The following is a 23,581-nucleotide window of genomic DNA, read 5'->3' as shown; positions in this document are numbered from 1 at the left end:
AACCCATGAAACCACCGCCACCGCCACCAAGCCACGCAGCACTACACACCACAGCAAACAACAGGTATACAACACAATAGGGCTGGTTTTCCTGGTTACCTCCTCGGGATCCAGTGTGGCACAAAGCACTGGGAGAGCCTCCTTTTTTTTTTTTTTTTTGCAACGCGCTTCGGTAATTTTCATTAAAAAAAAAAAAAAAAATGAAAAAGGAAAAAAAAAAAAAGAAAAAAAAAAAAAGAGGGAAGGAGGTGAAGGGAGGGGGGAGGAGGGAGGGGAGAGGAATAAATGGGTAGTAATTCGGTAAAATAAAATAAAATAAATGAACTAGAGTCTGCTGGTGTTTCTCCGGGCCATGGATGTGCAGGATCCCGATCGTTAGAAGTTTGCGGATGGGTTGCCTGGAGATTTGGTTACAATCAGGTTCATTTTTTTTTTTTTTTTTCCTCCTGAAACAAGTGAAGGCGATGGTTACTGCTGTCAATCTTGGCAATCAATGTGAGCGGCCATGTCGTAAGTATTCAAAGCATTTCCCGTCGTGCAACATCAGAAAGTGAGTGGCCAGGGCATTGATCTGAGGAAGGCAAAAGGAGGCAGGGCTCCCCCGCCCAGACAGCACAGGCAAGATGAGACAACACAGGGAGAGAGAGGAGGGAGAGGGGAAGGGAGGGAGAGACACACACACAGAGAGAGAGAGAGAGAGAGAGAGAGAGGCTGGGAGCGAGCGGGGAGAGAGCAACAACTGCGGAGAAAGTGAGCACAAAACAGAAAGTGAAATCGGCGCGGGCTGCCAGCCGCATCCCCGCGCAGCTATCACCACTCACAGGGCCATTAGACACATGAAACCCTACACCGCTCCGCTCCCGCTAATGACCACTGATGGCCCGCAGTGGTGAGGAAAGGTACTAGAAAGTTACCGGGAGGGGAGGGGAGGGGGTGCGAGGGCGGGGCGGGGGCCGGAAAAGGAGGAGGGGGAGGGAGGGAGGGAGCGGGGGGGTCCCGGGGGAGCCGGTTCGCGGGGCCGGCCCGGCCCGGGGGGGCCGTGTCACACGGGGCCGGCCCGCCCTCCATCCCTCCCTCTCTCCATCCCTCCGCCTGCGGGACACACACACACACACACACACACGGGAGAGTCCCGCCGGCCCGCGGGATGCACCGGGAAAACTAAATTATAAGGGGAAAAAAATTTTAAAAAATCAAGCCGGAGAAAGACGATGTGCAGGAGGAGGGAAGGAAGGGCTGGCGGCGTGGGGAGGGAGAGGGGACGGCCAGAGGGAAGCGCTCAGTGACAGCTGATAAATGGCTCTCTGAAGAGCCCCGTCCCACAGCACGGCTGGGAGGGGGTAAATAATAATAATAGTAAAAAAAATAAAGTAAAGAAAAAAAAAAAGGGGGGGGAGATGAAATGGAAAGTATAAATTACACCAGAGATGAGAGTCCAGCTACAGGGACCCGGGGGAGAGGAAGGGGAGAGAGTGCCTTCTCTCCCTCAAGAGTGCACAAACTATTCAGTGATGGATTCAGCAAAGCGAGTGCAGTGCAAAGGGAAAGGCAGGTATGGCCGAAGAGGACAAACTGATTTAGGACGGACTCGAACTGAAGTTGGGATTCTCGTGGCGACGACGAGAAATTTTAGCAGCGGCAATATATAAATATCCCTCTCTCTGCCTACCAAAAGGCAACAGATAAGGACTGGAATATCAGCTTGAATACCAATTTAGGAACTCACGCTCTCTTGGAAGTGCTAATTGGGGATGGGGAGGGTGAGGGGGGGATCTGGGAGAAAGAAGGGAAAACTATAAGGAGCTGAGGAGAAAAATCAACCAGTGGCAGAGTGCTGCAAACCCAAGAAAGTCTCCCTGCTGTATTTTTGCATTCCAAAGGTAAACATAAAAGAGTCTTTCAAACTGTCAGGGGCCCGCAGATCAGGTGGGCAAACAGCGCTGCAGAGCGAACGTCTCCCTCTTTTGATATTATTCACACCTAGGCTAAACTGTTGTTAAGATGGGAGTGCGGAAAGCAACCTCAAGCCCACAAAATGAGAGAGAGAGAGAAGTTGTTGATTCATCTCTGTATTTTTGGCACTTTCTCCCCATTTTCCAGAAGGCGCCTGGAACAGTTAGTAACAGACAAACTTTTTAATTTTAAAATAGCTTCATAACTTATAGAGGCCAAAAAGACGAGGAGAGAGAGCCTGATTCCGCTTTCCTTCTCTCTCGAGTAGAGATTTTCAGGCTAGGTTAGACCCAGCAGCACACCCAGCCTCTCTGAGAATGAACCTGGCTCCAGCAGGACGTGATGAAAATGGAGCATTAGCGCGATGGCACAGGACAGATATGACCTGGCTCTGATTCATTTTGTTAACAAGCTGTAAAACTCGACACACTGCTGGAGTGGTGCACGTCGCATCCTCTGCCTTTGCTCTCCGAGGTGCTATCGCCCCTCTCGAGCCGAGTTCAGGGAAAAGGAGTTGTAAGTCAGAACCTCTGGGAATAGTGGACCTGTTTGTTACAATATTTTTGGCAATTCCACTAGAATAAAAGGAGTAACCAGGTCCTGTTCGGCAAGTAGCAAGCACCTTGAAATAGAACTTTATAATTATCTAGTAAAGCTTTATCATCAAATTAGTAGCTAATTTCCACACATTCTTTCAATTTCAATAAAAGACACTTTAAAAAGTGAAATTCGGAGATGAGGGGAAATTGTGTGATTGTAAATACGGAATTTGTATTCACCTGCATTCGGCTAATTCAAACTCTTCACCTTGCTGCAGTTACCCGGTGTATGGAATTGACAGCAGTAAATAGCTGCCTTTCGAGGTATTGCTCTGTCCTTTTTAATCTTTAATTATAAGAATTCCCGTGATTGGCCACTAAGGCTTTCCTTATAACGCATTTAAACCTGCTGCAAGTATAAGAAATACCTTAACTTTTTGCACAGCTAGTGTAGCTTTGGCGCGCAAAAAGATTTAAAAAAAATAAAAATGAGCTATATAAGACAAGAGATGTAAATCAGAATACAAGGACGAATAGTCTGCAACTCTAGTAATTTGTTGCTGGAAGTTTTTTTTCTTCCAAGAAACAGAAAGGAATAAAACAACCCGAGCACTCCTCAAATGTAGCGCCTTATTAAATACGAAGCGGGAATGGGACGAGAGATAATGAAGGCATCCGATAAGCCTAACCGCCCACCTAGCTCCAAATCGGGCGAGCATCCCGCCGCACTCCCGAAATTCCAGCGCAGGGAATGACACTGCCTTGGGGCAGGACACGGCAGGGATGCGGCCACGGCAGGAACGCTCTCTCCAGCTTGTTGCTTCCCCTGGGTGATCAATTAAGTTTACAGATGTAACTCACAGTGCCGGGGAGCGGCAGCTCCTCGGCGGCAGGAGGAGAGGATTCTTTGGGCATTGTATGCAGATGTGGGGGTGTGTGTGAGTGCTGCACGGGGGGAATTGTGATTCCCCCTTTGTTTGGGTCAGTGAAGCCCCGCCGTGCGGGTCCCCACACACGTGCCGAGGAGCAAGAAAACGCTTTCACTTGGAGTGTTACCCCACGTTTAGAAACCGCCTTTGGAATCGCTGCCCTTGCTCTGGGCGCACGGAGGCAGATGCTGAGGAGGGATGCTGACCTGCCGGGGCTCCCTGCGCAGGGAAGGGACCGCAGGCGCTCACAGCACTTACCTGTGCACAGCTGGCACGGCATTTTGCGCCCTGTGTCTCACTAAATGCTTTAGAGCAAAGCAATGTTCAACAAGCGACACAACCTGTCTGGGTGCTGAGTTGTACGTACCGCATCCTTAACCTGAGCAGCAAACCTGCAACTCCTGGAGAGTTGGCGGAACAGTCCCAGAAGTTTTGGATTCAAAGGGCAAGAAATTTCACTTTAAAAGTCATTCACCCACTTCTGCAGTGCCCTCTCACCCCAGTTAATGCCGGACAATTAAGAGGCATGTTTATAAATTCCCTCTGCGGACACTGTCCGACAATGAAGGCTTGTTAGAGGCTTGCTAAAGATGTTCAGAGAAACTTTTGCCAAATAATCAACAGCATCTGAGAGAAAGCTAAAGGAAAAGAAGTTAAAGCCTGATAATCCGATTGGGGAAAAGTTTTGTTAGGCTAGATAGAAGTAAATTACAGCACGTTTCTTCAAAAGCAAACCATCAGCTGATACGAGTTCCCCTAGAACAAGAACCTCTGGCGAACTCCTCCAAAATCAGGGGACGTTTGCATTTTGTAACACTCAAAGCTAAAAATCTGCCTGAAAACAAAACCTCTGAATTCCTTACAGCGTTATCTGCCAACAAAATGTATTGTCTTGGCAGAAAAGAGGATCAAGGAGATTTTAATTTCATTTTAAACTGTGCATCATCTTGATAGCAAAGGGAAAAGCCGCAGCAACAATCTCCCCGCTCCACGCCCCCGCCGCTCAAAAAAAAAAAAAAAAAAAAAAAAAAAAAAAAAAAAAAAAAAAAAAAAAAAAAAAGGGGGGGGGGGGGGAAGAGAGAACTGGAAAAACCACATAAACTTTTACAAAGAAAATAAAAGCAAGTTCGACATGAAAACCCCTTCCTGTCTCGGAAAGTTCATTTTAAAGGTCCCCTCTGTAAATCTAAAGTGCAAACACCAGGCTAAGGTAGTGAGTGGCTGGAATTTGCATGCTGATAAGAGAAGGCTGTTGTACTTACAGTGACAGAGGGCAGGCTGCGGAAGAAAAGCTGTTTGTGTTAGCCTGAGAGTCACCCAGGGCTGCAATGAGAGGAGAAGAGAGGAGTGGGAGTGCCAAGCTGGATACACCTTCACCGCATCTCATCACATCTGCCAGCCTCTCTCTCCCTCTCTCTTTCATTTCCACATTCCCTTTGTTCCTGAAAAAAAAATCTACACGTCACATCAGTCCCCAGATGCAGTCTACACCAAAGAAAAAAAAATGAATAATTCAATCAAACTGTGCATAGTCTCTAAGGCAATAAATCTATTGCACTTAAAGAAACGAAGGGTAATTACCGCTATAGAATTAGAATAAGGCCAGAGCGCGCAGGGATCCCAGGGTCTGTAAACTCCACGGTCAAATAAAGTTTCATTTATTTAATCCTTTGACAACCCCAATGTAAACTAAAGGGGAGGATCAGAACTTATTCCGGTTGGGTTTGAGAACGCTTGAAGTGAATGTTATAAAAGGAGAGCGCCCGTGGTCTGTGACAAACACAATGCAGGGGAGTAGAAGTGTTTCACCGCATCACCTCCAGGGTCCGTTCCCCCCTCCCTAACGAAGAGCAGACCACACTCCCACTTCCACCGGCTCCTGCCGCTCGCTGCAAGTGCAGCGGGGATCGCTGGCAGCCGCCTTACCTGCTCCCGAGCGCCAGCACAGCCTGACAAAAACTACGGGGAACCGGCAATTTTGTTCCACGCTCTGGCGGAGAGAAGCCCCGGGGGATTTGCACGGGCAAGGATCGCCTGGGAAGGGTGTCCCCGAGCCGCGGCAGTGCGCGGGGCCGAGGCGGGGGCCGCCTGCCCGCCGGGGGCGGGGGGAGCCCGGGGGGAGCCCGGGGGGAGCCCGGCGGGAGCGGAGCGGAGCGCGGCGGGGCGGGCGCTGCCCGAGCGCGGCGGGGACGGAGCGGCCGGGCCGGGGGCAGGAGCCGCTCCCGCTGCCGCCTCACAGGCTGCTCCCTGGGCTCGGAGGTAAGGTGACTCTACATTGTGTTTGTCCCCCCACGGGTACCCGGGGCCGGGGGAGCGCTGCCGTGTAACGAGGGCGGCGGCTCGGGGCTCCGCTCCGCTCCCCGTGCCCCGACCGAGCCGGGGCTCGACACGGGCATCTGCCGCTCGGCGCTCCCCATCGCGCTCTTTGCAAACTTCTCCTGGGGGGCTGGGGGAGGAGTGAGGCGGACAGGGGGAGGGGGAACTAACCCCAGGTGAGACCGCGCTCTTCAGACGCCGCAGCCCCTCGCTCCGGTGCCGCCGGGCCCCGCTCCCACCGGGGAGGCTGAAACACCTTCCTCCGGCGCGGAGCATGGCGCACGTCCCTCTCCCCGCGCGGCTGCGGCAGCGGTTTGATGCTTTCCCCGAGCCGGGAGCGGGACTGTTGTTCATCCCGGCGGAGCGGGCAGAGCGGAGCGCGGGGCCCGGGCCGCTCCATGGGCTTACCGCGCCACCCTGAGGCGGCCGCGGGCCCCGCACCAGCGCCCCCCGCGCTCCCGGGCCGCCCCAACCCCGCCAGGGAGGACGGGGAGCTCGGGGCTCCGCCGGGCAGCCCGCACAGCCCGGGACTCCGGGACAGGGCAGCCCGCACAGCCCCGGGCTCCGGGACAGCGCATCCCGCTGCCTCCCGCCCGCTCTCACCGCCCGCAGGAAGACGGGGAGAATTTAAGGAGAATTGAAGGAGATGGGAATACACAAAGCGAAAGCAGCACGCCCGTGTTTTCCTTAACTCCCTGCCCCGAGACTTGCTCCCTCCCTCGCCTGTCTCGCCGTGGCTGGGCGCTCCCCAGAGGATTGGGGTGAGTAGGGCAGAGCGCATCCCGGCCCGCTCCTCCCGCCGGCACCGCTCCCTGTACATCCCCTCCGACCCCCCTGCTGGAAGGCAGACTCCCCTGGTAGCATCTGCCAGGGAGCACTGCTGGCTCCTCTGCCCATCCTCTTTCCGCATCCTTCCCCGGCCAAAATCAGGCCACTCGCGCTGCCCGGGCTTTCCTAGAAGATTCTTCTTCTTAAGTGTTTTAGTTGATTTCAAGTTTGAGGCTGGGGTTTTGGTTATATTTATATTAATGCAATGAAAAAAAAAATAGAAAAAAAAAAAAAGGAAGACTAGGCTGTCACCACCCATGGACAGTACCTGGGGTGACACTGCTAAAAGTTGTGGACAAGGCTCAGCACGATGACTTTCTTAGGCACACTCTGGGCATACAAAAGCTATGGAAATGCATCTACTGTAGGAGACAGATCTTTTTATATAGGAGCACAGCACATCAGCTTTAACCCAGAAGGGAGTTCCTCTCAGGAGGCTTTTAGCAGCTGGTGGAAAGCATCCCAGCTACTGGAAAGCATCCATCACGTCAGGTCATCCTGGCACCCAGAAAAAGCACTGGCAAGGTTGAAGTCTCTTAACTCCTACCTACTAGTTGAACTGGCAGAGTAAGCTCCACATATGAACCATGAGAACTCTCATAACAAGCTCCAAAAAATTAGATTCAGCTGTGATTAGGAATCACCTTAAGATTGGATACCTGATGCTTTTCATGCATAGAATAAAAGTAGAAAAACATTAGTGTGACGGTGGAAGGTGCAAGTATTTCCACTGAAATCCATCTGCTGCTCCTAATGTGGGAATTTCACCTAACAGCTGGATTTGCCTGTTTGTCATCTCAATCATTTTTCAACTCCCTTCTCCGTACAACAGGATGACCATAAAACACCACTAACATACAAAAACGCAGCTCAAGATTAACAGTGATTTTAAATGTACTTTTCCAGAAGCAACCCAAAGCCATGCCAGAGAGGTTTACAGCAATCATCACACTCATGCTAAGGCATCTCTTCCTTGAGCATGCACCTGTGTAGCCTCACATATTATCCCAATTTTCCCAGCTTCAGCTGGGAATTGCAGAGCTTGTCTCAGGAATGAGAGGGGACAGGAGGATCTGTGTCAGGTCGAGCTATAGCTGCATGCACATTTGAGGGGCTGGGAGGGGACTTGTGCTACAGGATCCCCTTACAGCCCCACTGCAGCTCTATTTCATATTCCAGCCCAGAATAAGCTCTAGGTCAGTGATGTAAACATGAAAGTTCCTGAGGATCTTCCCCTAAAATCTCAGTGACAGAAAAGCCTTTGCTAAAACCTGATGACTGCAAACCCCTATCAGCACACCACGGTGCTTTTATTTTCTCACTGCCAATGTCCTATTCTGACAGCACATGCTGGAATTCAACAGAGCATGCATAGGCTTTCTATTGTAACACTGCAATTATTCCACCAAATTTTTTTTTGTTTCATACACCCACTCCCCTCAAATAAAAAATAACCCCACTAGAAAATCACAATTTTCAAGGACCCTGACTGAACTATTGTGCTACAAACATATACTGAGAAAAAAAAATCCAAACAAACAAACAGAAAGACCCAAATAAAACCAAACAAAAATCTCAAAAAACAACCCTGAAGGTTAGAATAAATAAACAAAGTTGTCTCTGACCTGGAGACCAGCCCACACTGTAAATAAATGTATTACCACTTAGCCACATATACATGCCACATTTACAGAAATAAAAGGAATCCTGAAGATAGGGCAATGATTTTGTATTTTATATTACTACCACTGTGCACTTATAAATCGCACTGGTTTCAAGATGTTCTTTTGGGTTTGTGACAACATGGCCTGATCTTGTAGGCTCATGTCACTGCCAGTTGTTTCATCCAGAAGCTCAAGTCCTGTGCATGTGAAGTACATGCTTCTTATAAAGAGACTCAAAATGATGATGCTGGAAAGGATTAACAGTTTAGAAAATACCAAGGCAAGAGGTTAAAATGCCTACAAAGATATTTTGGGGTACGGAGTTGCTTCAAGCTGTCCAATTTTATTTGGAGCTTGTAAATATCATGGCATATCCCACGCCATGTCCTCCCTCCCCTTCGGGCACTTCACATTTTCTTACCCAAATACGCGGTAGTAACTTCTTGCAACCAAGTTGACTAAGAAGCAAATCACTGTATAAATCTTTCAAAACATGTTTAAATATAGCTCAGTAAACCGGGAATGTTGGGCAGAAACTGCTGAAAGCATTCATACTGGTAAAGCTGAAATGCGACATGATCTCAACGTATTCGAACGTTCAATTATATGAAACGTTTTTCCAGTATAATATCAAATTTAAGACTGAAGTGAAGTAAATGTGATTTGACTGTTTTGGAATCTTCCTAAGACAAATGACCGAAAGATCAAGGTGTTTTATTTCCTATTTGGATCAATGATCAATAAGTCTTATACATGAGAATCATGCATTTTGAATAGAAAACACACATTTTTAATAAACGCAAGTTAGACTGAATAAAATCACTATGTTTGGAAAGCAAAGCTCACTATTTTTTAAGTAGCTGCAACCTATATAATTATGAAGTAACTTGAATAAGGCATCTTACATTGGTCCTAAATTTTTTACTCAAGTAAAACACTCATTGATTCCAATGTGAGTGTTGCCTGAGTAATAGAGTTCCCTGTCAAACTGTTAAAATCAGCTAACTTCTAAAAGCCTGCAGATTGATGGAATAACGTGATTATACTAAAGGTATGTATTTAATATGGAAAGAAAAATCAAGTTACCAGGCAAAGCCTTTTCACTTTTCACATTTACAATAAAACAAGGCAGTAATATAAGCAAATATTTTTAGGGGGTTTATAACTCTGTGCCTGGTCATGAAGACACTTAAGCTTGTGATTTTATTTATGTAAGTCATGTCAGGGAATCAGTTCTCTCATGTCACAAGCATTTGAGGTTTAGCATCTAGGACAATAGAAATAGCAATAAACTGGCTTTAAATATTCCACTAGCAAAACAAGACTGCTTTTTGCTGTGCATTGCGCTGTAAGAGTTACTTTGGAATGTCATGTTTAAAAGTTTGTGAGTGATGATATACATTCTCTTTGTTTTGAGTGAATAAGCCTTTCATCAACATAACGTAGCAGAGTTAGATTTTAAAAAGGTTCTCATAGAAAGCCAGAATTCCTTCACAGAAAACCAACATCAGACAAACGAAAAATACCGACATACACCTTTTTCTGATTTTTTTTAAATGGAGTATTGAAAGCTTGATTTTAATAAGAATATTAAGTAAATAAATGTTAGCTCTACTGAGTGCTATTAGCATAGTTGAAATAGTAGTTTATAAATTTTTGAGAGCATCAGCATCATGATATGGTTGTCATAGAAACTGCAACAATATGTCATTTCAATTAATTTTACATGCAGTGATGCTGAGGGCCGTGTAACAATTCTTTTAGGAAGTTCTGGAAGTAAATATTGAATAGCAGGAATAAAAACATTAATAGGTAATGGTACCTTTAAATTATTATTTAATTGACAAAACAGGGAGAAATCTAAATTATTCTAAAATAATGACAGTGCTGGAGGAATTAGCTAAGCAGACTTTGACTTCAAAACACCAAAATTAAAAGGCAAACGCTACGGAAATATTAAAACTCTAAGTGAAAAAAGTATCTTTTCCCAAACTAAGCAGATTTGGGGGAAAAAAAGAAAAGTAAAAAAAAATTATTCCTGTCCACAAAATATAAATCATGAAATGGTTTTAAATCATCCATGTTCCTTTTGTGTGTGCAAGAAGCAAAAAGTCAAATGTTACAAATCCAGGACCATAATACAAGATTTTTAAAAAAGCTTTAAAGGTAGGAAATGTAACATGAATAGATTTATTTTTCCTGTATAATGCAGCTACTGTGTGTTATGAATGCTACCTTAAGTAAATCATTGCCAGACACACTCAACTGACATTAATGACTTGATTATTAGAACAGAAAATCTAACCAAAATAAAGGCACTGTTTCTAAAAAATAATTGTGTTGTAGCAGTGTGGTTTTTTTATTTATTATTTTTTATGTTATGTATGAACATATACTTCTATTTTCTTATTGCATATGTATGATACAATACCCGACCTGATAGTTTATATATGAAAGAAAATACTGAGCAGATTGTAATGAGAAAAAAATTTAGATTGTCAACACATTTTATTCACCTATCAATAATTCCATAGTATATTTTGTTTAAATTTACCGAGTTGCCACACAGACTAGAATCTGCAAGACCTTTCAAATTGAGATGTGAAACAAACTGTTTGTAAGTAAATTAAAAAAAAAAAAAAAAAAAAAAAGGAAGCTATCTGCAGTGAGAAAGGAGAAGCATCTAGAGCTCTCCTTTCTGATAGGATTAAGGAATGCTACAAAAGAAGCATTTAAATCTCCAGTTTTTCCTGACAATTAACAATGAAAAGCAGATGTTTACAAAGCTATTTTACATGCTCGTTTATAAGATGCTAAAAGATGGTTTGTGGATGGTAAGAAGGAAGAGCTGGATAACTGCTTGTCTGGTGTATATTTAAAAGCATTTTCATTGGCTCAGTTATTGTTAATAATGAAAGAAACACTTTGTGCTGTATAGCTGTGACTATAGAAAACTGCCATCGTAAAGTCCTCAACAAACTCTTAAGATGCAATTTACAAAGATAATAATAACACAGAATTATTTCACTTCTCTGAATGCTACACATTTGCATACCAGGACTGTGTACAATATACTCATAATGCACATTCATAACAACAAGGACTTCTTAACATTGCAACAGCACAAGATCTGTGCATTAAAAATCTACAGTTCCAAGTTTTCCTTTTTGGTGGGAAACCATTTGTATAAACCAGATGCTCTGCATCTACTCAGAGAAAACTCACGTTCAGCTCTACACCTTTATTGAATGGGATCATATCAAGAAAATTACAAAACACTGTAAGGTAGCAGCAATATTAATAAATCCTCCCCTCACAGAGAAACACGGCCAATTAAGTTTTCACACAAATTTGAGCAGAAGTCTGGTCTATAACTGTGAGTCAGGAGATGTGGGTTCTATTCCTGGCTGTGCTACAAACCTACAGAGTGTTTCTGAACAAGTCACTTACACCAAGTCACTTGAGTAGAAAAAATGCTAAGAATGCCTGCCTCGAGCTCAATTTAGACAGATCCATATCTGCTTCTGTGGATGCGTGCAAATGTGGGCATAAGTCTCTGAAAATCTGGGGCCTACCCTTTGTGGACTTTGCATCTTATCCTATTTCTCTTCCTGGAGGGAGCCTGTTGGGGGACTTAATTCATGAAAGACTCCTCACATAGCAATTATATTTATGCATAACAAGATTGCCATTAAAAGCCCCAGACCCGCTTGTTTCATGCTCACATTTCACTTCACACATTTGTAGGAGTCCCATTTACTGTAATAGAATTATTCACTCTGTATGATTCTGGATGTCTAAACTTCTGCAGTATCAGGAGCTACATTAATAGAATAGATAATGGATAGAAAACTCATAGTTAGTAATGAGCTTCAGCCTTCACACTTAAAATCCTGCATCACATTTGATAGGAAGATTTTTAAATATTGCTATTACAATGTCCTGGTACATGTAAGATGACTTGACATTAATTTTTTTTTTTTAAATTTTATGATATATACATTTTCAAAACAAACAAAACTCTCTATGTGAAGTGTAAAATAGTTCCAAAATCTGCAGATCTAATCATAAAAGGCTCTCATAAATCACCTGTGTGTTGCCACCACCCAAGTTGCTTTTTGGTTTCTGCCTCAGCCACTGAATAAATTCTCATTTTTGTTAATGCTTATGTTATTCTTACTACTTCTCCAGTTGTGAATGAATATATTACACTAAAGTACAAAAAATATTTAATTCATATTAGTTGGCTAGATTTCATTTCCTCGATGGACTCTTCCTCAACCCAGACTTCCCATCTCCGGGACACTCTCTTGGACTAAAACTGTGCTACATGCATAATGATATGCAAAGTAGGTCAAGTTTCCAACGTGCAGCTACAGCCATCCTTAACTTCACCCAAATGGATACTGCTCACATGGTGAAAACTAAACATGCATAGAAATGTTTACAGAATTGGGGCTGAAAGTAGCAAACAGTCTTCCTGCCTTAGATGGATTTTTTACCATAACACAAATTATTTACACAGAAATCTAACAGCAAGGGATAATTGAAAATATTTTGTCTACCTTTCAACAAAACACCATGGGGAAAATACCTTCCCAGCAGCTGTTATTGGTAGGGCAGAAGGGGACTAAAGAAGGAATCAGCTTCTCCCTGAGTCAGTAACAGCCTGAACTGGTGCTGCACTATTGCCAAGTACCAAACCAGCTAATAAAACACAGCTCACAACCGCCCACTTTTTCTGGTACCACATTCTCCAGCCCAGGAACACAAAAGGTATCCTCCCTTCTCCCTCCCCTCCTTCCCACAGAAATTATATTCCTGGCTGGGTCCTGGACTGCTGGCCTGCCACAACCACAGAGGAGGGGACACAATTTGCCTCTGTCTCAGTATTTGCCATTATTTTAATTTGATGGTATTTTAATAATACAGAGTGGTTAGACTCCTCAGACTGCCATCTGAAATGCTGGTGACTAAGGGTTCTGTTCTGAGGAGGTTCTTTTCTTCTTTTTTTTTTGTCTTTTTTTTTTTTTTTTTTCTTTTTTTTTGGTCTTTTTTATTTAATTTTTTTTTCTTTTTTTCTGTTTTGAACATTTCTTTAAATTAGCTTTCTCATTTAAGCAATAGAAAGGTTAGCATTATAGGGTTGGGGTTTCTTTTAAATTAACTTAGGAAATGTTTATGGTGTTCATCAAAGGAGCCCATGTTCCTGGAAGTTGGAATTAAAAGGAAAAACATGTTAACCAAAAAAAGAGCAGTTTAGAATCAATATGGTCACACACCCCCCAGATCCCCAAATCGTATAGTCAGCAAGCAATCATTTCTTTAGTATGGCAATTTTCCACTTAAGCACTGAAACCTCAACCTCGATTGTAAAGCAGCATTCAGGGGGTCATAGCTTCTGTCTGCTTTTCTTGTCCTTTCTACAACCTAGACTTGCAAAGGAAATTTGTCATGTTGTGTTGTTTTAATGTACAAAAGTGGGGAGAGCTGAGTGTGGAATTAGCAATATATTGGGTTTGAATGCACACTTTTACCACAGGCACACGTGATGAATCTTTTCTAGAGCAGCCTCCACAGTCGTGTTCAGCACAGGGAGCAATTCCTGAAAAACAGCACTAAATTCTCTGACACACTTCCTAAGGTTCTGGGTCAAAGGAAGAGAAACAGGGATTTGTCAAGGTCTATTTAATGAGTCTGAGAAAGGAAAACATTCAAATCTGTGGTTTAAATGTAGTACACTATACCAAATCCTTTTTTTTTTAATTCAAAAAAAATCATCCCTCTCCTATACAGCATTTGGCACACTTGTTTTCCAAGAGTAAGATTCAAACTTTTCAAAGCCCTTACATAAGGAACTTGCTTCTTTTTGCTCAAAAAATTAATGAATGATACAAATCCTTTGATTTAGAGAGAAGCTTTATTTTGTGGAGAATATTAAGAGATTTTACTGTTGATATTTCCACATTAATATACATTATTTATCTCCACAGGGTGGCGAAAAAGAGAAAATTGCAAAGACTTACTGGGTGGCAGGAAGTGGGATTCACTATAATCAACAGCAGCAGGGGACTCTTTGAGGTTGTGTTGCAAGATATATTCAAGATTTTAGCAGAAAGAAAATAATTGCATTTAATATTGTGCTGGTGGGAAATAACATATGTTCAATCTTTTCCAGCTTTTACACTTACATTTAGATTTAGACTCTTGCCCTTTCGATGCAGAGATGCTACTCCTTAAAATCTGGATTTATTTTTTTTAATTCTTATTTTTAACCACACTTATGCAGAGAATATCCTGTTATTAACCAGCTAGATTTTTATGCTACTTGCAAATTTTACTTCAAAAATTTACTAAGTTTTCATGAACATACTCAGTGGACTAAATAAATAGCTCTACTTTCAATAAGCAAGCTATTGCCAAAACACAGTAAAGTTTCCAGCATTATTTTAGATTTTTTTTTTTTAATGTAAAACCCAAAGATTATATATTTTCTCTGATGTTTGCTTCAAATTTCTTTCTGGTTCAAATCACTACATTTCTTAGAAATTCAGAACTTCTTAAAAATGGATGCAGCTCTTTCTGTATAAAGAGTAACTAATAAGTTGATGAAATATTTTCAGTTATCTAATGCAAAAAAGCTGACAGTCATAGAAAGGTTTTCCACACTTAAAGGGATTAAAAATTTGTGCATATGATAATTGAACTTCAATCTTAGTTTATAGCTCATAAAAGTTCAGGAAATTAAAAGTAGCTGTCTAGCATAAGCTAATTGTGCAGAACTCCTTTATAATCAAATACATACATACATACAGAGAGGTATCACTTCAGCACATTTCAATATTGTCCCATTTGCCCATGAAGTAGAAGAGAAACTGGCACTGGAGAAGTCTGTCCCTATCTCTCACCTTAAAAAAGACCTAGAAACAATTAATTTAGGCTAGACGCCAGTTTTTTAGACACTAAGGCAAGTGAGATGAATTCCAACTTGCACAATAATTGCAGCTCTTGTCTAGTCTTACTATTTACCTTTAGTTATTCCCTGCTTTGTGCTACTCCAGAATGGGTGTCTCGGGGCAGATCATCATCTGTGCAAAAGGCTAAAGGAACAGTCATCATTTAGGCCAATAGAATCAGCCTATTCTTCCCTATGAATTTTGTTGCACACTTCACAGAACCATATGAAATTATTTTTCAGTGAAAATCTGTTCAAGTTGTTTTGTGGTTTTTTTCAGAACCCTATTGCCTTATTGATTTTCTCCACAAATATATGTGTATATGTGTAAAAACACATCATGGATTTCTGGAATATGAAAGATGCCAGACCTGGACTTCATATTTGACAGGGGCTTACAGGTGGCTACCAAAAGACTTAAAGTGGGAGTTGTGAGTGGGAGGAGGAGGTGGGGGAGAACAATCTTCCATTCAAGAACAGTCTCCTTAAAAGTCGTGTCAAGGCTAAACAGACTGGTTCATTGGTAAAATGTAATAAATATATATACATACACTTCACAAGCTGCAATTCCACGGTTACTTTACATGGCTTAATGACTGGCATGTACTTTTTCTACTTTTTTTTACTTTTTAAAAAAAATATTTACTTTTCTTGCTCCACCCTCACTGCCAGCAGTAACATGACATGGCTGCATGCTCTGTCAGCTGAAGCAACTGCTGTGGTTTTGGGGGGCAGGGAGGGAGGGGGGTTCTGTTGTGATTTGGAAATGTGCAGCTACACAAAAAGTAGTGCTGGCCCCAGAGGGAAAATGGCCAGAGAAAAGGTGGAACTGCAGCCTGCGGGGGGGAACGATGGCATCTTAAACCTACAAAGAATTCGAGTCGTCAGAGCCTCATCTAGCAGCCAAGGCTTTCTACTCTTCCCCTTGCCTCAGCACTAACACCCACTCAGCACTAACATGGACTGCAGGAGCCAACCCAGGGAGGCTGCTCGTCTGTAAGCTAACCCCACAAAAGTGAAGCGGGAAGAAAAAAAAAAAAAAACAATGAAACAACAAAAACTTTTCAGCCTGATCTGCTCCAAGGAGCAATTCACAGAAGGATCAGACAAGAGCCGGTGCCAGCACAGCGCAGAAGGTGGAAACACAGAGCCAGAGCCAATAGAGGAGAGGACAAGGCAGCCCAGACTTAGATCAACTCCAGCTGTGATGGACCCAGAGCTGGAGCCAGCCTGACCACTTAGAAGCTTCCTAAAACCTCTGCACTTTCTCTAAAAACACTGAGATAGAATGAGTAAGTGTACAGAGTTTAAATTACCACAATACCAGAGAAATAAAATCAGGATTCTTGCTTAAACACGGGAATGGGGCAAGAAGCAAGAAAAAGCCCTCCTGTTCCTAAAGGTATCTAGAAGAGTTTCTGTAGGGTGTAACAGGCCAGGAAAAATCCTTCCTGAGCTACACAGATCACACTTGTGAGTAAATTTCTCCTTTCTAAGCCTTCATTGTGTAGATGAGAAGATCAGGTAGAGGCCATTTGAGAAGGATTGAAAAAGACTGAAACTAACAAGAATAGGAGCTAGCATTTGGAAAATTGGTAGTGTGGAAGACAGCACATTTTTTTTCTGTGCAAATATCTAAATTCTGCCATCCCACACCCTTAAAATATGAATATTTTCTTACTTGAGGATATGTAAGTTTAGATTTATCTGGCTATTTATAAGGGCAATTACATACACATGAAGACTTGTTGGAAAACTGAATTTAAAAGAAAGGAGAAAAATACTTAGGAGACATCAAGTCCAGAACAAAACGATTTCTAATATTACACTCAGACTGTAAGTAAAACAGACAAAGTCTAATATGTTGACCACAGTAACAGCAGCAAGAAAAAAAGTCTCTGTAAAAGATCAGTTTGGAAATTGCAGACAAAAGCTGCAGGGAAGCTACAAAGGATTGGTCTGTCAATTCCTAAAAGAGAGTAGGCTATTTGGAAGTACATAAATAAACAATAGTAGGTTTAGCTTTCCCATTGAAGACTGCACTAGTTGGAAGGAAGATAAAATCTGTCACTGATTTTATCAGTGGGGAAAACACCTAAAAAAATTAGAAAAGTTTATATTGACCATATACTTGCCAAAAAGGCCCAGAATGAAGAATTCTAGCAGACAGCAAGGTGACACATGGACTGTTCCCAGATATACATTGACTAGCAGGCAGGTCTTTGAGTGTAACTAAGATAGATCAGTATTTACAAATACTTCTGTATTCTCTCATTCTGTCTTCTGCTGATAATTTATGAAATTAGTATGAATTATATGCAGACACAAAAAGAGATGTCCAAAAGTAAAGTAGGGTGGTCAAAGTATGTTAAAGATTAACACAAACACATCCTGGAGGACAGCAGTGGAGAGCAGTATGGAAAGAGTGTAAAGGATACTTCAAGAGGAAAATGCTGCAAATGAGAGGAATTCAAAGCAGAGAAAAGCAGGCAAAAGTAATTCACATGCAATCAACACATTTTCAGATTTGGAGAATTATTGGATGACAGATTGCTAGAAATAAAAGTTTCTCAGAAATAAAAGTTTCATGTGTGATGTCCTCTGGTCCTATCTACAGTTATTGAGGAGATTGAAGGTAAGGAACTTGATTTTTGAAGTTTTGTTTACTGGCCTGCCCTGGCTGAGATAATAAAAGCAAAGTTTGGCTAATCCAATTTGGATGTGTATTGATTTGTTGTTGTTAGCAGCATTGCTCTGCTGTGCTTTCTGTGTCCTTGAGCAAGCAGGAAGAAACCTGGGAAGGAAGAAATGCATGGCATGGGGAAGGATAGGATGGCACCCCTGAGGCTGGGAAGATGTAACATGGGCTTTTATGATACACCTACAAAAACACCTGTAAGAGCCATGTCCCTCTGCTCAGCTTTGTTTATACACACATGGTATATCCAGTCCTCAAAACTGGATTTTTGTTAGTCAAGCAAATCAACTTGGTTGAACTCAAACTGCCTGTAGGAACACAGCTCAAGGATTCAACCACCCTTAGTGGATGGACTTAATTAGATTCAATGTCTGATTCGTCAGATTCAACATATTTCCTTGGGGAATTTGTCAGAAACAAGACATTTTTTAATTGTTATCAAAATAAACAAACAAAACCCCAAGAAAACAAAACAAAAACAATGAAGCAGAAGTTTCTTAACAGTAGATATATGGATAAGAATATAAGGACAACAGAATGTCTTTCCCATGTACGTTAGTTTAAACTAGAAACTACAACTCCTGTCTAAGCCAGTCTCCACAGAGTTTGAGAGATTTTGACCAATCAGTTCTTTTTAATCAGTGTGTGTAGCTATACACTGTGTACCTTTAAGGCAGCCTGGAACTGCTGTCGTCAGAGCAGACGATGCAGGCAATGCTTGGCAATTATCCCATGCTGTGTACCACGGGGTTGTTCAATCCAGCATGCTTCCTCACAGTCCTGCCATCACAACAAATTATGATATAAACATAGGAAACTTGACAATAATACAATTATGAACTAACCACCTTAATTTACTAGAGCACATATAGTGTTCCAAAGCAGTAACACACTTCTTACCTTAAAAGTTTATTACATGTGGGCAGCAATCTCTGGTCTCCTTTTGTAATGAATTCATGATATCAAATGTCTTCTTTATTGAATGTTGGTCACTGGGAAAAGTCATGGATAATCAGTGATCTTTTAAAATCTGCTGGATTGTCACTCATCTCCTGTAATACCTTAAGAAATATGTTCTTGCCTGATTAGATGTTTTGGTACCATAAAAAGGAAGCAATAAAACCCCTCCAAAACACAGTGAATTTCAGATCTGCAAATGCATATCAGTGCAGCAAATATTAATTGCCTTATTTTATTAAATGCCTTTTTTTAGTATTATAAAAGCTTTAAAGTAGTTAGCCAACACACCAGGACTCTAGAAACTAAGGGAGTCTGGTTTGGTTTTGGTTTTTTTCTTTAAACAGACTGAAGCCATCTCAACTCACTCAAAATCTTAGCTCCACTGTGGAAAGACAAATAAAAGGTTAAATCTCTAGAGAACAAAGAGAAACCCAAAGAAATTCCTCCATTCTAAATTGTCACAAGGATTACAAATCAACTAATTACAATGCAAGAATATGAACTAGGCTGCTTATAGGACAGTGTGCAAATTTAAAACTGGTCTACACTGAAGGGGGTTTTTTTATTCACACTGTCCTGGACTAGAACCTCTTTTCCTGCAAGCTATTAAAAGTGTACATAAACTCTGCATGTTTCTCAGGAATTACAGATATGAACATTTGAAATTAAGAATTCTTAATTAAATTATAAATAGTTACATAATGTCTTTCTTACAATTTTAATTATTTTAAATATACAGTACTTACCTATTTACACATTGAAAAGTTGTACTTTAAAATGGAAACAGTTATGGTTCCAATCTGCTACTCATAACACAAAAATAACAGATACACATAATTCCAGTATGCACTGTAATTTATTACTTTAGCCTTTACCAAGAAAACATTTTCAAGCAATTTTTTTAAATCAGAAGTTTATGAACTAAAGTTGGAAAGGTGGTTCTATAAGCCAAGTAAACCATTTCACTATCAATGACTTTCTGCCTTGCTTCCAAGTATCTGTTGCACACAGAGACATCATTAAAGCAAATTGAAAAAAAAAATTGTGCAACAATATTTGCCTTTCATGTTGCATCTTTAATTTACTTCAGTATGTTATCACACACTTCCAAATAGGTAATTTTTGATTTATAGTAACTTACTTTTTTTCACCACCACCAAAACCTAAAAAATAATTGTTCTTTTAATATTATAAATATTAATTTTGTTGATAAAAAAATAATTATATTGTTATCCAAGAACAACAAAGCCACCATCAAAGATAAAAATACCCATTGTCTGCATGTTAATTTCATTACATATGTAAAAGATTGTTATCTCTGTTCAATTGCTCAACTGCTCAACAGTCAGAATTCATTTTTATCAGCCCAACAAAATAAATTCAGTCACTTTTAGCTGTGATACAAAATGACCAAAGAATAGAAAATCCAACTCACAGCTGCATTCCATTCTCCCAGGCACACTCGTAGACAGAAGATAGACAATAAAAGGCAGATTCTATCCTGGTAAGTCCAAAGTTTAACAGACAAGAGAAACGGAAGGCATGAGGAAAGAATGTAATGCCTAAATAAAGGTGAGGAATGTGGGGAAAACAGAAGGTAAGAAAATGGCTGTATGGTCACAGCCATTACATTACACACACATACATTTGCATTCCTACAGATATATACATTTATAGATACAGATATTGAGATAGATTTATATTTATATTCATGAAAACATGAGAAGACACATACATAGAAGATACACATTGATGATTTTACTTCCTGAAGAAATCCAAATATTTTGAAAAGACAGAAAAACACCTTGCTTCACCATACTCATTACCTGTTAATGAGCTGCTAATTAAGAATTAGCAAAATGCGTGGTCATAAAATTTACTATAGACTTTTTTCTCAAGGAAAACCTTTGTCCAGCAGATTTCCAATCATACAAACTAAATATTTTTTGCTCTATCTGAATAATAGATGTATCTTTTTGTATAAGTGTCTTAACATTTATAATCAGAAAGCAAAAAACAAATCACAGCATTCTAACAGAAGTTAAATTAGTGCCTATTATAAGAGAAGCTAATAGGGACCAGCACAACAACAACAAAAAAATTGGCTTTCTTCTTGGTCATTCTGACACATCTCTTCCTATGCCAGACTGTGCAATGGTCTCTTTCATTGGCTGTTTCTCTAATCCTAATCCTTGCATCTATGACAGAAGACATGAGTTTTGTGGCAGTCAAAGCAAAACTGATCAGTAGTACAAGATGTATGCTCAGACAAGGTCAAAACACTCATGGAAATAGGGAAATCAAAGCCCGCTCCAAGATCCAGCACCACCCTTCAACATGACATCAAAGCTCCCCTGCTCCCCTCGGTGTTGTAACCTTTGACCAACATCTTTGTCCCACTTCAAACACACACAGGTATCACCATTACAGTCACCAAGCTGCTGCTGAGGCCACAAAGTGGTAGTTTGAAATAAAGGCAATACTGTTTAGCAGAGATGCTAAACAAGATAAATGATGTATTCTGCTGAGCTCTACAGAGAAGTACTGGCACCATGAAAACCCTGAAAGAATTCTGCACCTGCTTAAACTCAGAACAATCTTCCAACAAAAGGTAAGATTTTATTTTAGGTGTAATCTATCCTTTTTCTTCTGCTGTATTTCTGCAAGCATACTTGCCCAGCATTTTACTTTAATCATCACCAATTACATGTTTTGTTGTTTTGTCCAGCAGAGATTTTGTCATTCTTATTGTTGCCCAAGGACACCAGCCAGAACAATAAACAGCTCCTAATAAGTTCCCTTTACACAGCCTTGGACATGCTAAAAACTTATCTGCTAAAGCCTGATCACACATGAATTGTGTTCAAACTTTGTCAGTCCTTAAAACAGAAAGTATTCATTTATCCTGACAGAAACATGAGGAAATATAGATTTTAAACTTTATTTTTTAAAAAAACCCACCCAACGCATCACTTAAACACAGATCTAAATCTTGTATTTCACAGTGGCAGTCAAGGAGAATACTCTGAATACTCATTTAAAACAGAAAGTAAATATGAAGTACATACATGATATACAATGCATAGACTTGTCAAACAAAAGGAATATTATAACAGTAGATCCAGAGCTGTTCTTTTTTTACTTTCACTAGTCCACAGTTCTGATTTGCATTAACAAGACTGCTACCACGGGTAAGTCTCTTTGCATTTGACATGAAAATTAACAGAAAACTGATTTTAGGAATATTATAAACATCTTTCTAGAAATATATCACTTTTTTTTTTCAATATGCAAAACATTTTCCTCCTGAATACCAAGGAGAAAACAGACATTATCTAAGTTCCTCTTTAAAAGTATAGCTCCCCCACATTTCTCAGTTTTAGGACAGCTGGCCATCAGTAGGGAACAGAGGGCTGAAACTGTTAAAATAATTGACAAAAAATAAAATAAAAGACACTGTACAGACTCCCACAGGCTTTCTGGAATGGGTGTCTCCTAAATCAAATATTAGAGCATTTCTCTAAGTTTCTAATACGTGTGATATAGTCCAGTGATTTGTTCATTAGAGCAATGTTCCTTCTTTTCTGTTTTCAAGTTCCTTTTTGCTTTTTGGTAAACACTTATGTTTATTCCCTTTCTTTTAGTACAGTATATATATTAAGAGCTGTCCAAGAAACATTTTATGGTAAGAGATTATCCAATAAACACTGTTTTAAATGTCCCAGAATAAGTTACGCAGCTCATAAAGCACCCAAAAAATGGTTATTGCATTGAAGGATTTAGCACCTTTAACACTGTCCACAGCAAACCAAAGTTGTTTGAACAATTGAAAATGCAGAGAGCAGCCTATATTGGTCCATTTCAAACACAACTGCTTAAGCAGCATGTCTTCACTGTGGTTTCCAGACTCACAAAGCAGAGATTCCTGAAAGACATCACTTTTTTGGAAGAGCAGCATTGCCTATTATGAAATGCTTTTCAAATCCCAACACTTAGTGGAGCCATATTGTACCCTTAAAGGTAACTACATGCACTTTTCAAAAATATTAAAGTACATCTTGTAATAGCCCATTGAGCACTGCGAATAAACCATTGCTGTGTCTACAGAGAAACAGATACAAAACAAGGACTTGATTTACCCCACACACAAAAACTATCTGTCACATAACTGCAGGAAAAAACCATGACCTCTCAAGTCCCTATGCCTTAACCATTTGACCAACACAGACACCTACACAACTCCTTAGTAATTATTTCCTAAGAAATAAATGTAGCAGAGTTGCAAAACTGTAGCATAGACAGACTGAAATAATTCTTCAGCTGCTTGTACTTGCAGATATAAACAGTACACAGCTCATAATCCACCTGCAGTTTTCAGAAGGTTTTGATGTCAATGCTGTTCAAACACATCCTCTAAAATGTTGAGTCTATAATCCTGCAATATGTGTCAGATAAAGGATTTCTTATTGATTTGAGGTCAGGATTTCAGCATAATGAAACTCATGCAAACTTAAGGCTTTTTATGTTGTTTCTTTTCCTTTGTCTGGCTACTCCCTTTCCACTTTTAAACACGCAATCTGTGATCCACGAGACTTAGAAAAAATCCAAAACTGTTTTCCTTGTAATTCAGTACATCCAGATAAAACCATGCTAGAAGGTTATTATTGATGCCTTGTTTGCTCATGCTATACTCACAATCTATTATATGTAATCCCTGGATATTCAGAAGAATCACTGCT

General features: G+C 40.9%; 1 protein-coding gene across 7 annotated transcripts in view; it reads right to left on the bottom strand.

Moving 5' to 3' along the window:
* The window catches only part of SOX6 (SRY-box transcription factor 6), a 384,737-nt gene extending 364,435 nt beyond the window's left edge, over window positions 1-20,302 (bottom strand). The window contains exons 1-4 of one of the 7 annotated variants that reach the window (XM_083863095.1): window positions 20,278-20,302; window positions 18,783-18,943; window positions 18,549-18,662; window positions 4,684-4,863 (exon numbers count right to left, since the gene is read on the bottom strand). The gene's annotated coding sequence lies outside the window, so the exon portion shown is untranslated. Of the gene's footprint in view, window positions 1-99; window positions 466-4,683; window positions 5,096-18,548; window positions 18,663-18,782; window positions 18,944-19,207; window positions 19,224-20,277 lie in introns of those variants that run through there. The other 6 variants (XM_083863092.1, XM_083863096.1, XM_083863093.1 and 3 more) reach the window with 6 other exon arrangements.
* Window positions 20,303-23,581: the final 3,279 nt, after the last annotated feature.

This window comes from Zosterops lateralis (assembly GCF_965231275.1).
Source record: "Zosterops lateralis genome assembly, chromosome: 6".
Taxonomy (NCBI): Eukaryota; Metazoa; Chordata; class Aves; order Passeriformes; family Zosteropidae; genus Zosterops; species Zosterops lateralis.
Note: the sequence above shows the minus strand (reverse complement) of the source record. Positions and strands in the feature narration are given on the sequence as shown.